At 40.9% G+C, this 16,382-nt stretch overlaps 1 pseudogene; it reads left to right on the top strand.

Moving 5' to 3' along the window:
- The first annotated feature begins 7,556 nt into the window (after positions 1 to 7,556).
- On the top strand, positions 7,557 to 15,960 carry LOC127195053 (DNA-directed RNA polymerase II subunit GRINL1A-like; annotated as a pseudogene).
- Positions 15,961 to 16,382: the final 422 nt, after the last annotated feature.

The following is a 16,382-nucleotide window of genomic DNA, read 5'->3' as shown; positions in this document are numbered from 1 at the left end:
TTTATAACACAAACCACAAACACCCTAAGAAGAGAGAAGTAAAAGCTTGTATGACCTTGTACTGTCCTACAGACCTTGTACTGTCCTACAGACCTTGTACTGTCCTGTAGACCCTTGTACTGTCCTATAGACCCTTGTACTGTCCTATAGACCCTTGTACTGTCCTATAGACCCTTGTACTGTCCTATAGACCCTTGTACTGTCCTGTAGACCCTTGTACTGTCCTGTAGACCTTGTACTGTCCTGTAGACCCTTGTACTGTCCTATAGACCCTTGTACTGTCCTATAGACCCTTGTACTGTCCTGTAGACCTTGTACTGTCCTATAGACCTTGTACTGTCCTATAGACCCTTGTACTGTCCTATAGACCCTTGTACTGTCCTATAGACCCTTGTACTGTCCTGTAGACCCTTGTACTGTCCTATAGACCCTTGTACTGTCCTATAGACCCTTGTACTGTCCTGTAGATCCTTGTACTGTCCTATAGACCTTGCACTGTCCTATAGACCCTTGTACTGTCCTGTAGTCCCTTGTACTGTCCTATAGACCCTTGTACTGTCCTATAGACCCTTGTACTGTCCTGTAGACCCTTGTACTGTTCTACAGACCTTGTACTGTCCTATAGACCCTTCTACTGTCCTACAGACCTTGTACTGTCCTGTAGACCCTTGTACTGTCCTGTAGGCCCTTGTACTGTCCTGTAGGCCCATGCGATTCTTGGGTTGTATTAAGCCAGCAACTCTGTCCCCTCTACACTTCTGAAGCATAAAAAAGGATTTTTCATGAATGGGATTCTAAGGTGTTATAGAGATAAAGGAATGCAGCACAAGGAGATGAGAGCATCAAGCAGACTTTTAAATAAAGTGGTTAAGGAGTTGGGGCAAATACAAGTACAACCAAAAAAAGGAGTGAATGTTTGAGCAGGCAGGTATAAAAACGTTCCTTTCTGATTTTTAGTTTTTGCTGGTTTGGTTTTCCAGATTCTTCTTGAATAGAACCGTTAAGGGAGTTTCTGCCTTTGCTGTGCTGTTCCATGGTAGAAAACTCACAACCTGGGCCAATACAGTAGCACTACAGTTATCTCCAACCTAAGAAAAGGAAAATGATAAAACTTGAGCTTTCATCCTCATTTTTCTCTTATACCAGGAAGTCTTGATTCACCTACTTGTTCTGACTAACAGGTGGCTGCTGTTAGAGTATTTCCTGGAGAAAAGTGAATTTCTTTCTCTGGCTGTTCTTGCTATTAAACAACACACACATAGTTCTGCCTTTCAGGGGAGTACAATCAGACAGACCTCTCTTTATTTATAAAACAAGATAAACCCCAAATCTACATGTTTCTTATTAATGACAGCTATATGAAAGTGCTTGTGAAAAACTAACCCTCCCCATAATATTACCGAAATAATAAAATTGTGCTGATTTGCTAGAGCAAGCTCTGTCTGTAAGAACAAGAGCACTTTGAAAATTCAATTTTGTTTGCTTGTCTGCTTTTTTGATTGTCTCGTTTTTGATTAGTAAAGCTACCTGCCTCAGAGGCCAGCCATCACTCCACACTGTAAAGTACATTAGATATTTGGCACTCTGGGGCTCCCTGTTATCCAGAGAGGGTAATTGGAATAACTGGATTTTTGTCCTCATTGGAAAGCATATCAAATACAAATTTAATAAAACATTTTAACATGTCCAAACTTTAAAAATCAACTCTGACAAGTGTATTTCCTAAACTTGATTCTTTAATAGTTGGGGCACATTGGAGGAATATTAAGTAGTCCTGAACACAAACTATGTGCTTAGGAGCTGTCAATATTCCTTGAAGGCAAAGTCAGCTGGTGCATACTTAAGGTGTGTTTCAAGATGACAGATTGGACTAATATCCATTTAAATGTAGGAGTTTTTAACTCTGCAAGGAAAATGCCTTTTACCCCAAGGAGAAAACAATCCAGGGCTTTTGGTTTGAAAAATATCACACAGTTTTCTTCAGAGCGTAATGGAAAAGGTTATATTTAAATATAATTCTTCCTTGGTGTGTACAAAACTTGTCAACTCCTTTTCTTTAGTATTTTCGTGATCATTTCTTCTTATCCAGTCTGACTACATTGCCTGTGTACAGGAGCTTAACTTTCTTGTTGCCCTATTAATAACAGCCTCCTCCACTTCCTTCCCTCCTTTCCTCCTCCCTCCCCCTCTCCCTTCTTCTTCCTCCTTCCTTTTCTCTCTCCATCCCTATCTATCTTTATATTTTCATCTCTAGTAGCTTTACGAGTATATGAATAGGAACATGATATTGCATAAATTAATCATACACTATAGGAGGGAGGAAGACAGTTGTTGGTAAAAAGCCTAGCGCTCCAGCGTGAGCACCTGAGTGCGCCTACGCAGATCCACATAAAGATCTAGACCTGACAGCACGTGCTTGTAATCCCAGCACTGGGGAGGCTGGGGAGGAGGATCTCCTGGTTTGCTGCCCAGCCAGAATATTCTACTTGGCAGTCTCCAGGTCAAGATAAGAACCTGTCACCAAAATAAGGTGAATGGCTCTTGAGAAACAGCACCTGAATTTGACATCTTGCCCACTATGTGCACATATCAACACACAAATGTGTGTGCATGCACATGTGTGTGCACATGCATGCGTGCGCGCACACACACACACACACACACACAAGTGCTTATGTACACACAAGTATATGACCATGCATGCACACACATACAGGTATGTACGCATGTACATATACATGCATACACGCACACACACACACATTCTACTAAGGAAATAATAGGATTCAATCTGTGGCCTCTACTTTCTTTCCTCTGGGGAAGGGCCATCAAATCCCACTTAGAGTCATGATCCTGTGAATAGCAACTGATAGCATCATTTTGGGGGAACTGAGGACTACGTGCCTCCACAGGAAATAAAGAAAAGACTAAGGAGCTAGAAGACCCCCTGGGACCCTCTCTGGGATACCTCTATCCCCTAGGGTTAGTGTCCTAACACTGTCAACATGCCTTTTATAAACCACCCAAACTCTTCCTGTATATTTTTGTATCAGTGATAACTGAGTAGATTTAGGTTTCTATGTATCTTCAAGTTGATCACATAACATACAACACTGGAAGAACTCTCTCTCTCTCTCTCTCTCTCTCTCTCTCTCTCTCTCTCTCTCTCTCTCTCTCTCTCTCTCTCTCTCTCTCTCATACACACACACACACACACACACACACACACACACACAATAAGGGACAGGAAGATAGAACAGGGGTGCAGAGAGATTACTCTACAGTTGAAAATAATAACACAAAGTTTGATAAGTATGTCTGTTTATACTTAGCTCAAAATAGCTTTTAAACTCTACTCTGATATGTGTACTGTTTATGTTCCATTTGCGGTTGTGGAGAGGATTCAGTTAAAGTTCTTGTTGTAAACAAGAGAAGCACTCACTTAAATACCTGATGGGCCTAGTAGCCATCCTGTAACTCCATTCTCAGAGTGGTACAGGATACTGTAGATGCAAGCTGGCTGGCAAGAGCCATATACAAGAAAACTGGGTTTGATTGAGAGACAGTGCCCCAGTGGATAAGGTGGAAAAGGGATGAGGGAAGACTCCACACTTCAGCACTTAGCCTTCACATGTACGTGTCCCCTCACACAGATGCACACCACACAAAGGCACACTCATACATTAAAAATCATAGAAAAGGTATCACTTGGAAACTAAATAAAATGTTAGCGATTTTCCAGTTCTCTTTGGCATTAAATGTGGTTTTAGTCCATGGCATCTTATAACACAGTCACATCTTCTATCTTTTGCGACTGCACACTCCCAAGGCTGTGCTTACTCAGTGGGTACATGTGATTGCTGGTGAACATAGTTAACCATCATCACTGGCATGCACACTCTGCCAAACACAGAGCTTATCTCAAAGCACAGCGCATCATTTTCTAAACAGAAGCATCTTTTTTATTTTATTGCATATTTCTATAGTCTTAGAACTTTGAGCAATTGGCCCAGAGTCAGTTTACAAAGAGATGAAGACGCTGACCATGGCAGGCTGCATGGACTAGATTAAAAAGTCAGGGAAGATTGGCACATAGGCAATAGTCATTCGAGCCCGGCAAGTTTATGCATAGAAATGATCTGTCACTTCAATTCTACTTAACATGGCTGGAAGACAACTGCACTCTGGCCTGTAGAGAAGTTTAGAGTGACAGGTGTGCTAACTTTCCTGAGCTTGGTGGTGATGTCGGACGCTGAAGTAACCATCTTGTGGATTGTAATCATGTGCAGCTTATTGGATATATTATATATTGGTATATGGCAACATATACCTTTTTATAACCTTTTCCCAGATAGATTAATATCCCTAATTATAATATTCATCTTTCTAAGATACTCTCAATCTGATGAATATTTAATCCCAACAATGTAGAACTTTCTGAGCCCAGGGATACAGCAGTTCTAGAAGAGGCTTTTGGCTTTGTTTTCCACAAGGCCCAACTTTGGCATATTCTAGAGAGGAGCCGATGGTAAAGACTTCCCTGCTCTTATGTTTTACAAGGAAATTCAACTTCCACCAGTCTCTGTGGTTTTCAGATGATTTGTATATGCCTCCCTCATTCAACCTGACAGCATCTAACCTGAACCCTCTTTATCTTTAAGATACCATTCTATAATCAAGATCCTGCCTACCATAGTATCCTAGAAAAGGCATCTTTTCAACTCTGTCTCTGTGTCAGTCACTGCAGAAGCCCATGCTATGTCTGTTTCTAATACAACATAATAAACTCTGTGAGAGGCTAGTGTTGAATTTCCTTCAGAGGCTATAGTGTTGAAACTGTGGCCAGCTGTCTGTGTTGTGCATGTTTGTCTATCTGAGTGTTCAACTGAAAAAAAAAAAAAAAAAAACAGTCCTATTATGTGCCCTGGCTGACTCCTTTCATTAGCCTTCATCCATACTCTACTTTTTCCTTGTTTTCATGGAAGGGAAAAAGGAGACTAGAGGCAGACCCAGTATCTCTTATGGTTTATAGGCATGAGTTAAGCAGGAAGCTAAGAGGTAGGTCAATAGTTCTGCCATTTTTTAAATATATATTCTTGTTTGAGAGGCATTTTGTCCAACTACAAAGAATGAAACATTAGACATAATACTTTTAAGGAAAAACAAAATGAAGTGGCCAATTAGAGATGAAAGAAATAAGATCTTGTTGGTATCCTGACCCATGAAACTAGAATGACATCACCTGAGCAAGAGGCACCATTTGATGTAAAAATAGTCTGTAATGACTTCTGAGAAGACAATACAGTGTCTCTCTTTGGAGCAAAGACATCCCAGTCTTTTCTCAGTGGCAGGAATGGATTTCCTGGGACATATCCATTAGGTTTTAAAGCCTCCAGCCAAAGAAGGTTTTGTTTACTGCTCTGAGACTAGAATGTCAGTGCCTCAAGCATATGGCTTCTAGTCAAAGCCCATAGTTTTCTCTTGATAAATCACAGTTTAGGGGGCGGGGCAGAGACAGACAGACGTGTCTGTAGGAACTCTCTTAGCTATAAAGTGTTCTTTTAATTATGGGCTAGGCAGAGAGCACTGGAGGCTGTCACTAGCATGAAAATCATCGGTTATTATTAAAAAAAAATTAGGGCTCCACACTGAAAACTCATACCCAGAGGTCACTTCTCAGGTGAACATGAAATAGGAAACAGAATAAGGGAAAATTAGATAGCCCACAATAAAAGCAGTCACAGTGAGAGGTGAAAAATAAGACACTCTGAAAGACCATTGTTTCGAATATGTAGCCTCCTTGTATGACCTTGGGTTAAAACCTAGGTGTGAATTGCTTGGAGAGACCCAATGTAAATGGATGACTTCTCATGGACACAGTGCAGAAAGATCAGAAGAAACATTTGCAAACCACATAAACAGGGCATAACTGTGCAAATCAAACAAATTGTTACAGATTCATGCTTTATACCCGATGCTAAGCCTTTTAAAATAAAATTTTAAAACACACCCCAAGTACCTCATCTTCCCTATAACTTGTTATATCTGGGTGATACGGGTTTTAGCATGCAGCATGACAGACCTAGTAATTTGGTCTGCTTCTAATATTACAAAGTGTGTCTTCAATAAAATGTCAAATAAGCATGCACACATTAGAAAAGAAAAACACCTACTTCCAAACATAAAAATAATTTAAGAGACAATAGTAACAACTCCTACACTGAAAAAAGAACAAAAGATAAAGTTAGTCGGCCATACCTGTCTTTGGCTCTATAGTAAGAAAACCTTTAACATCCTCCACATCCCTGGATTTCTATAGAGGAGTCTTTGACCATGCCTTGAAGATGTCTGAACAGCGTCTGTGAATATATTTGTAACTATGCTAGTCCGGTGATGATAGATGCTGGATTGTATCATAACAGTTTTTCAATCTTGATAATTTTGTATTTCTGTTTTTGGCTGTTTTATTTAATAATGTCTCATCTATAGCCAAATGTGGCCAGAAAGTGGCATGCTCCTGCCTCATTGACTCCCCAGGGGCTGGGATTCCATGCATCACCTGCAACTCACATGCTATACAATTGGTTTTTTTTTTGTTTTATTTTGTTTGTTTGTTTTGTTTTGTTTTTTTCCCTTCTCCACTCTATTAGCAAGTCCTCTGTTTCATAACTCCTGCCTTGGGTATCTCTTTAATACTCTAACAAATACCTTATTTGTAGACTTAGACATTATCCTTCTCAATTGAAGGTCAGGATCTACCATTTTAAGACAAGGTGGGGCTTTCAAACAGCTAGTCTCATTGCACGCAGAGGCACGAGCAGAAAGAAATGCATGCATGCTTGGAGGCATGCATCCCCACTTGCTTGCTTTCTCATGTTTAACCTAGGGAATGATGCCACTCACAGTGAGCTGGGTCTTCCCACCCCCTGCATATGCACCCACAAGCAAAATGAATGTATAAAATCCCTCAGTGAGATGCTCTTCCCAGTATAGGAACATTGTGTCAAGGTGCCAATTGAAAGTAACAATCCTAAATACCTGATTACTTATTAAAGATGTGCTTCAACAAGACAGAAAGCAAAAGATCTTTTATATTTGGAATAGAAAATTAACAAATGACAAAGGTATGCATCTCAGAAATGATTAAGAAACACTGCTCTGTGATAACACTCAGCTCTTCTATCTGTAGATATGGGGAAGATGTGTCTCCTTGAAAAATGTGTGATGACTGTCTCCGTGTGTGTGAAGTCTAACACTCTGCCACAGCAACTGGCTGCATCCAATTTGTTACATCCAAGACACTCAACAGACCATAGGAATGAAACCATTATTTTATTCCGAAAGAAAACGAAGCCGTGTTAAATAATAAGAGTCTGTGTAGAGTAGACAACTCATAAAAACTCCCCGATATCCAAATTAAATGCAGCACCCAGAAGCAAACAATCAATAACTCATTTTCTAATTCTTTCAAAGTCTGAGATTTCTTAATGATCTGCCTAAGCTGCACCTGCACAATGAATTATTGAACAAAGAGGGCAAGCTCAGCCAGGCGCTGAATGGCGGGATCAGATGCAGCTCGGGACAACTGCACCACTGAGGATGCCAGCCAGCAAAAGGCAGCATCAGGGGACCGCAGCAGGGCTGTAACACAGGACTGCACTTGCTGCTTGGCTTAGGGGAAAAAGCCAGTTTGGAGACTCCTGATGCTTCTGATCGATGCACAGCAGTTAGCAGCCCAGTTTGAAAGGACTGAGCTTGGAAGGAACAGAGCTGAACTGCCTTGTGTCCACTGAAATGATGTCACGTCAAACCACTAAAGTAAAACAAGCTTTTACATTTGCAACCACCTAATATTTCAGTGTAATGGTCGTAAGTGAATTCCAAAGCACAGACATTGATGATGCAACTCTAAGTCATTCTGACTTGACAAGTTACTCAGTGATGTCTGGCAACATTTATCCTTTGTTTATAGTAGCCAGGGTGCATGGTTCAGGTACAGGTCCCTAGGAAACCTCTATGGCCCATATATATTAAAATGACTCAGAAAAAAACAACTCTCAAGTTCTAGAGTGCTGTTGCACACATGGCCTCCCAGCAGCTGTGACTACATGCCCAAGATTTGTACAGCATCATTGGTAGCCAGAATTCAGGCATGGATGGGAAAGGGTTTCATCAAGTCCTGCCCCTAGGGGAAGAGCTACTGAAACTTCATAGCTTCTGGGAGTAGGAGAGTCAGTTTTCTTCAGGGACTGGATGATTCCTGAGAGGTTGCCCATGCTCCAGGAGATGGCCCTAAGCCTATACATATACAGGCAGCACTGGGTGGATTTAGTGAGTTCAAAAAGAAAGCATATCACCTTGGGAGGGAAAAGTGCTGAGAGAGATAGGGGGAAGTTGGGGAGGGTTTGCCTAAAATGCATTATGTGCATGTATGGAATTCTAAAACAATTAAGTCCAGCTGGGAAGGATAAGGCTACCTGTCTTGAAGATGTGAGGGTGGGTGTCTTTGAGATGACTTGTTGCATGAGGTTTTACTTTATAAGTGAAACTTGAAGGGGCCTGTTTCTGGGCTGCAGGGTTACAGACGGTCACTTAAAACTGTAAGCCACATGAACTTGTGATAGAACTTACTAATAGGTCTAAGTGACTCTGACACTTGACAGTGAGGCAGAGTATCTCCTAGGCTCATAAATTTCAGGAACTTCAAAGTTTCTCAAGTTGACTTCTTCTCAATGTACTAAGATGGTTTCATGGGCTTGGCCTGCTGTACCACTGAATAATCACAGTATCACAATGCCTAGTCCTGCTATTGATAAACAAGGTCCTTTGAAAGGAAGCTCTCAAGGGCATTCTGCCTTTCTCCTTCATTGCTGACCAATATTTCTGACTGAAAAAAAATCTAATGCCCAATGTTTTAGGGAGTGGGTAATACCTTGAAATTACCTATGTCTCAGTTTAAATCCCAGGCCTGTCATCAGTTACCATGAATCCTCTTTGAACCTTAATTTATTTACAGGTACAATGGGCCAAAGATTGTAAGGAAGCTTCCTTTAAAAATAACTTGTTAGTGATAAGTTTTATAGAATAAATATGCATTTATCATACATGAGAAAATATAAAATACATTTCCATGAATATATATGCATAAGAAATCTATGAAGAGTAAAAATATAGTTGTGTGTTTTTCACCTTTCTAAAAAATTTTATGACATCTTTTTAAACTTCTTATTGTAGATTAACAATTATACATATTTATGGGCAATGGTATGCTGTTTCAGTGGGTGTAAATACTGTGTACTGACTGGTGATTTAATATATTCAGAAACTGAAGTATTTATTATTTCTTTGTGGAGATAAGATTCAAAATTTCGTTTGTATATGTGAAGTGTGCTATTTATTATTATTGTTATATAGTCACCAATTATGCGGTGGGAAACCAGGCAGGCTCTTTCATCTAACTATAACCATGCATGTGTTAAACCAGCTCTTCTCATTTCTCCAGCATCTTTAAAAAATGCATTAGATTTCCATCCAGAGAAAAACACAGTTCCATTTTGAAAAGTAAACATATTTAGGTTCTTAACACACTATTATCTTGCTGAAGGCACAGAGGTCGCCTCAGAGGAAAACCATTTTATTCATAAATATGGAAACAGTAGACATTTTTATCTGTTCTCAAAGATATGAAGAAACGAGGAGAAGAGGCTCTCTAGCCTTTGGTGACTGGGGTGACAAGTGCTGTCTAGAGATGTCTTACTAGAAGCCCATGGTAGATGCTGGTGTTCTTCCATGGAGTGATGTCCAACCTCAAGATGCAATGCCAGAGAGACAAGGAAATAAAGCAAGAATTCCCTCCTATCATAAGTCACTTACTGAGTCTACACTAAGGTATCCTTATTTTAAAAAATATTCCCCAGCACTCATGAAACCCCTGAAAAGATCTCTGTTTAGAAATGATTTTTCAGCAACTGCTGATTTGGGTATGAACTAGAATGTGGACTCAAATAGATTCTAGTCTTGACCCACTGATGACTCCAGCATTTAATTAATGTGGACGTAGACCAAAGGCCATTGGTTCTGCCCAATGAATAGAGGTATTTCATTTAGCAGAGGTACACCAGCAGTGTAATCATAACATCAATACCTTCTTGACCACTGCTTGCAAACAATGAAAGTGGTAAGCCTCAAATAGAAACCCCACCAGTGCAGTATTGTAATTCATAGATTGATAACTGTGGTCCAGTTATAACCACTTACTGTTAGTATTTTTTTTTCCTTTAATCTCTGAGAGCCCTTTCTCCTCTGATTTTGAGTCAATTTTAATTGAGAGGCTGAGTATGCCTTTGTTCTTAAATCTGTGATACAGAACGATGCAAACATATCTTTCTCTCTGGACAGAATTTCAAAGTCCTAGATCCTTCACTGTTAACAAAAATCTGGGACCCTGATGTTACAGTCTCCTACGACATACCACAACCAAGAAAGAGGTCCATAAATTTGTTAATAGTCTATATATCTATATTCATGTCCTTTAGTCATTGCTGTTGAAGCTACTCACATGTCTACATCTCTCATATAGGAATATGGATACGATGTATGCTAATGGCTCGCCGAGGATGAACATTTCTTAATGAACATCTCTAAAGTCATAAAAATGAAGCCAAATTGGTTGAGTACTCATTTTTTCCTAGAATTGAAGACCTCCTGATGAAGAAATTAATAGCAAGATTGCTTCACACAGCTAGTGAATGCTGAACCTGGCACTTCAAACCTATCAGTTTCACTTCAATCTATGTATGCATTATTTTACCAAACTTATTCTCAAAGAGCAAAGAAAAAATATAAAATTTTTTAAAAAGTGGTCCATTACACCATGATTTGTGGATACCAGAGCAAACATCCAAGCCAAGAAAAAGAAAAGGTCAATTGAATGTTATGTATAAATATATAAAATTACACTAATATGACAAATGGAAACCAAACGGAAAACAAAGAATTATTGGTGTGCTTATCTCTTTCTAGTATATGCTAGGTGGTAATGCTTTCTGGAATGTTCCCTTACTTATCCACCCTATGGCTTCCAAGAGTTATTGCTCTATGGAAGTGTAATCCATAACCACAGCTGTTTGAAGGTTGTTATGTGGAATTGCTATGGGGGAGCAATTACATTTCCTTACAGTTGACTGTATCTCTGTACCGTTAAAACCTTATATTAACAGACTAAGTCTTTGTTTTCTATGGAAAAACAACAGATAAAGAACTCTACTTTCCAAATCACAGAAAAGTCCAATCCTTTGAAGGCATCCCACTGATTTTGCAGTGGTCACATGTTCCCTGACCTGCCACATAAGACTTACTTCCCTTAAATTCTTCCACTTATCCATCCAGCTACTAGCAAAAAGGAGCTTACTGTCTTCATATGCATGGTGGGTGGAGTGAGACAGACTCTGCCCTTAAAGCATGTCAGGTCTCACAAGGATCAGTCAAGATAGACAGGTCCTGTGTTTGGACAAAGTTTTCAGAGTTCCAAGGATTTGGATACTTTAGTCCAAGGCATAGTCAAATCACTTAACATTGGAGATTGTTTGCATCCTTTAGTCCCTTGGCAATCCCCATGGCATTTCTCTTCCTCTCTACACTACTCTATTATATCTTTTCCAAGGAGATTCTTTTTCATCTTTATTCCTCCCCCATTTTCTTAGAGGCTGACATGAACGGAGTGAAGGAAGAGGGAATAGTAAAAGTTGGCCAAGTGGGCGAGAACTATCTTCTCTTTGTTACAAGCATTCACACGGACTGTCTATATCCCTGACTCACCACCATGGCTGCCACACTTCAGGAGTTTCCATGCAGCTTCCTGTTCCAAAGAGTTGACCTTTTCCTCCCCTCCTCCATTAAATATCGCACTTCCTTTCCGGTGTCCTTCCCTAATCCTTATTCTTTTGCCACATGGCATCCTACTCTTTCCAGAATTTGTTTAAAAAATGTTTTGCAAATCACCAGAATAGAATGTGCTCTACATTTCTTGCCAGGCCCTGAACAATACAAACACATTTTCTGTGTCCTTTCTTGTGAGATTTTAATGTGCAGAGAATTACTTTTGATATTTCATGAATTTTTTTTAGTTAATCAGTTCAAGAAATTTAACTGAATGCCCATTACTTGCTTTCTACATTACACTAAGTGTCCAATAGGCAAAGATGAATATGGCACAAGCTTTGTCATGGACAAATTTTACTAAGTAGCAAAAAATTGACACATAAATGCTGTGATAATTTATTATCTTAGCTAAGAGAGCTTTTCTTTTTTGAGACAGAGTCTTATGTACTCCTGGCTGGCCTGGGACTCAACAAGTACTCAAGAATGACCTTGAACTCCTATTCATCCTGCTTCTGACTCTTGGGACTATACACATGTGCCACCCTTCTCACTGCATGTGACCTCAAATAATTTTTGAAAAGAACCGAATATGTTGATTATGTGTGAATACTAGAGCAACTGCTAAAACTTATTTTCTTATGCACACATAAAATAGACAATTGTGCTATGCTCAGATGAACAGTTTGCTTGAGGTATAAATAGATTTAATGAGTACCATATATATACTGGAAGTGAGCTACAGCAATAAATATAAAGACATGCTTGGCCTCTAAGAGCTTAAAATCAAATAGAAATCACTACGCTAAAATAATTTCTACCTGTGTGACCACTGTTTGCAGGTATAGCATTCTGCCATGTTGAAAAGTTAAAATGGAAAACAGCATTTATATTCATCTTGATACTCACCCTGTTTTCCTCTCATAGCACAGAAGTGGGTGAAATAGTGATGATTAAGTAAAGATGAAACCTTATAAACTGTGGTAAATGGATTGCCTGAGCAACAGCACTTGGAATCATAATGCAAATGCCTTGAAGATGTGAACAATGGCATGGTGATAAATTGGCATTTTAGACTGCCAGGCATCAGCAGCTGCTGTGTCTAAGTGGGCTTTCGATTAGAACAGTTGCCTGGTCAACTGAGTTTCCCAGAGTTTTATATGTGGGACAGAAACTTAGTTCAATTCTGTCATATCTTGTTGTAAATAACAATATAATATGGAAGACAAATCAATCATTTTGGTGACCCATGTAGTCAGTCATCAGATAGTCATGATTCCATAGACTTTATATGGGTTACTGTTCATATATTTAAGACGAAGTATCTCACAAGAAGCAACTAAGATGCAAGAGGTTTATTTGGCTTATGGTTTGATGAACGACAGCTTGTCAGGAAGGGAAGGCATGGCAGCAGGTGGCTCTCTGGGATTGAGAATGTGAGAGAGTTGTTTGCTCCTAACTCAATGAAGCAGAAAGTAGAAACAGTACAAGAAGGTGGGCCAGGCAAAAAGTGGCAAGTCCTACCCACCCTCACATTACCCCTCTTCCACCACTGACCTCCCCCCCAAGCAATTATCATAGTCAGAATTCATCTCCTTAATGTGCCACAACTTTCCAAAACAGTACCACAGTATAAGCAGCGAGCATTCTAGCCATGAGGTTTGGGGGATATTTCACATCCAAACCCAGTAGGCATCATGTCTAAGTCAAAGCAAGGAGAGGAACTGTAGGGAATTCATTATCTCTCAAGAGGGTCGACAGTGACCCAGTTCTTATACCATAATTACTATCAGCTATTTTCCAGTTTGCAAAACAATGTCAATGACGATGATGTTTACTGTCCTGTTTAGAAGATTTCATTTAATAATATGCTATACTTATCATTTTTACGTGAAGCTTACAATGATAACTAAATGAATATTTTATATTTCAGATCAATACTTTTCTGCTATAGTACTCAGAATTCCAAATGTTTTTGTCCAGCTACTCATTCACATAGAATAATAGAATCTGCTTCTCCTTAATGCAGTGGCCCAGCCCCATGACGCTGCTAGAGCATGGACGCACAGAAATGAGGCCGAGTCACCATGACTGAAGTTTGACCTTTTGAAACAATTTGTGATGTACTCGCAAATGTTCTGCTTCTTTCTTTGTCCTATTTTGTTTCCTGAAGAGTTTTAACAGCTACCTTGATCATTAAAACAAAACTAAGCCAGGAGGTGGTGGCACAGGCCTTTAATCCCAGCACTTGGGAGGAAGAGGCAGGCAGATCACTATAGAGCCTGGTCTACAAAACAAGTTCCAGATGGCCGGGGCTACACTGAGAAAGCCTGTCTTGAAAAAAAACAAAACAAAACTAAGCTAAGCTAAATTGAACAACAACTAAAACGGCCTCGGGAAAATGGCACAGTGTTAAGAGTATGTGTAATGTTCTTGCTGAGGACTTAATTTTGGTTGCCAGCATTCATATCAGATGGCTTTTGGGTGCCTGTAGCTTCAGATCCAAAAGACTGACACCCTGTTCTGTCCTCCAAAAGTACTTCCTCATATGTGCACACCCATACAGAGAAACACATGCGTACACATAATTGACAATACATCAAGTCTTAAAAATCAGTATTAGAAATAGATCAGCTAACGATGTGCAGCTGCAAAAATACATTGTTTAACAAATGTGACTAAGAAGTTATCTGTTTGGCAGTGATTGCGATTATTTTGCTACCTCGGTGGTACTGCAGTCTACAGGCTCTTATGGCCACTATCAAAACAAGAGGAGGAGGAGGACGAGGAGGAGGAGGAAGAGGAGGAGGAGGAGGAGGATGAAGAGGAGGAGGAGGAAGAGGAGGAGGAGGAGGAAGAGGAGGAGGAGGATGAAGAGGAGGAGGAGGACGAAGAGGAGGAGGAGGACGAGGAGGAGGACGAGGAGAACGAGGAGGAGGACGAGGAGGAGGAGGAGGACGAGGAGGATGAAGAGGACGAGGAGGACGACGAGGAGGAGAACGAGATAACGAGGAGGACGACGAGGAGGACGAGGAGGACGAGGAGGAGGACGAGGAGGAGGACGAGGTAGTGTTGCAGGAGAGGTTGAGGCACCAGGAGAGACTTTTGCTCAATGAAAAATTCATTTGCAAATTGCCTGACAAAGGTAAAAAGATCTCAGACACCACAGCCAAACTGAAAGCCGCTGTTGCAGAACGTGAAGAGGTTGGCGGGAGAAGCGGACTGTTTAACACTGTTCGTGTAGACTGTAAACTAAGGCAAAAAGCAACCACAAGAGTTGATACTGACATAGGCAAGGCCCAGAATTCTGACCTGATGCTTGATACTTCCTCATTAGTTCCTCGGTAGACGTTAAATCCTCTAAAGCAACCTCAGAACCCCCGGAACCTGCACAGTGGGACTGAGGAGATTTTGGAGGCTGTCCAGTGAACACAGGCCAAGCTCCCAGCAGCAGAGCTAGCACATCCTCATCTGAAGTGAACTGACATCTTCCCCAGCGCCCTATTTCAGGTCAAGTGGAAGATATTTCCAGCAGCACTGACGGTCTTTTTATCACTAAATTGCAAAAGATCACAACCTCACACCAGACTGACCCCTCAGAAGAAAACGCCAGTGCTGACGACCTTCCAGGGCTCCAAAGCGAGACTCCTAAGAAGCCGCATTACATGGAAGTGCTAGAAATCAGAGCCAGAAACCCAGTGCCCCCTCCTCAAAAGTTTAAGGCCAACGTGCTACCCACACAACAGAGTGACTCACCGAGTCATTGTCAGAGGTGTGAGTGTGCTTCCTCAGAAGAGCGGCAACGCAGAAGCAGGGCTAGGCAGCATCTTGATGACATCACAGCAGCGCGCCTCCTTCTGCTACACCACCTGCCTGCACAGCTGCTCTCTATAGAAGAGTCGTTGACCCTGCAGAAAGCAGAAGCCGAATTCCGGGGAGATGCAGGCAAAGCTCGAAGCACAGAAACTAGCTGAGAGACTGAATATTGAAATGCAGAGCTACAAGGCAGAAGGGGAGTCTTGAGAGAGAAAGCGAGAAGTGAGGGACTAAGACGATGATGCCTAGGCCTCGGATGAATGCTGAAGATGAGTGCTGGGAGACCTCGAAAGCTGCCCACTGAGCTGTTATTGTCTCCTATCAAACTTCCTAAGAAGGATCAAGATCAGTGTCAGAGCTTGTTGAGGGGGCAGCATTTTTCAACGTTACACAGTAGTAGCTACAGAATAAGATCCCAATTTGTCTTTCAGAAGATGATCTGCCCGTGCTTTTTATGTTTGTTTGTTTTTGTTTTTGTTTCGAGATAGGGTTTCTTTGTGTAGTCTTGGCTGTCTTGGACTCACTTTGTAGTCCAGGCTGGCCTCGAACTCACAGCAATCCACCTGCCTCTGCCTCCCGAGTGCTGGGATTAAAGGCGTGCGCCACCACACCCGGCAATCTTCCCTTGCTTCAACAATTGACTAAACGTTGCGTTTGACCGTATTGTATTACAGTTTTGCAGTATTTTG

Source organism: Acomys russatus, chromosome 11 (genome assembly GCF_903995435.1).
Source record: "Acomys russatus chromosome 11, mAcoRus1.1, whole genome shotgun sequence".
NCBI classification, from domain to species: Eukaryota; Metazoa; Chordata; class Mammalia; order Rodentia; family Muridae; genus Acomys; species Acomys russatus.
The sequence above is the reverse complement of the archived record's forward strand: the minus strand, read 5'-3'. Positions and strand labels throughout refer to the sequence as shown.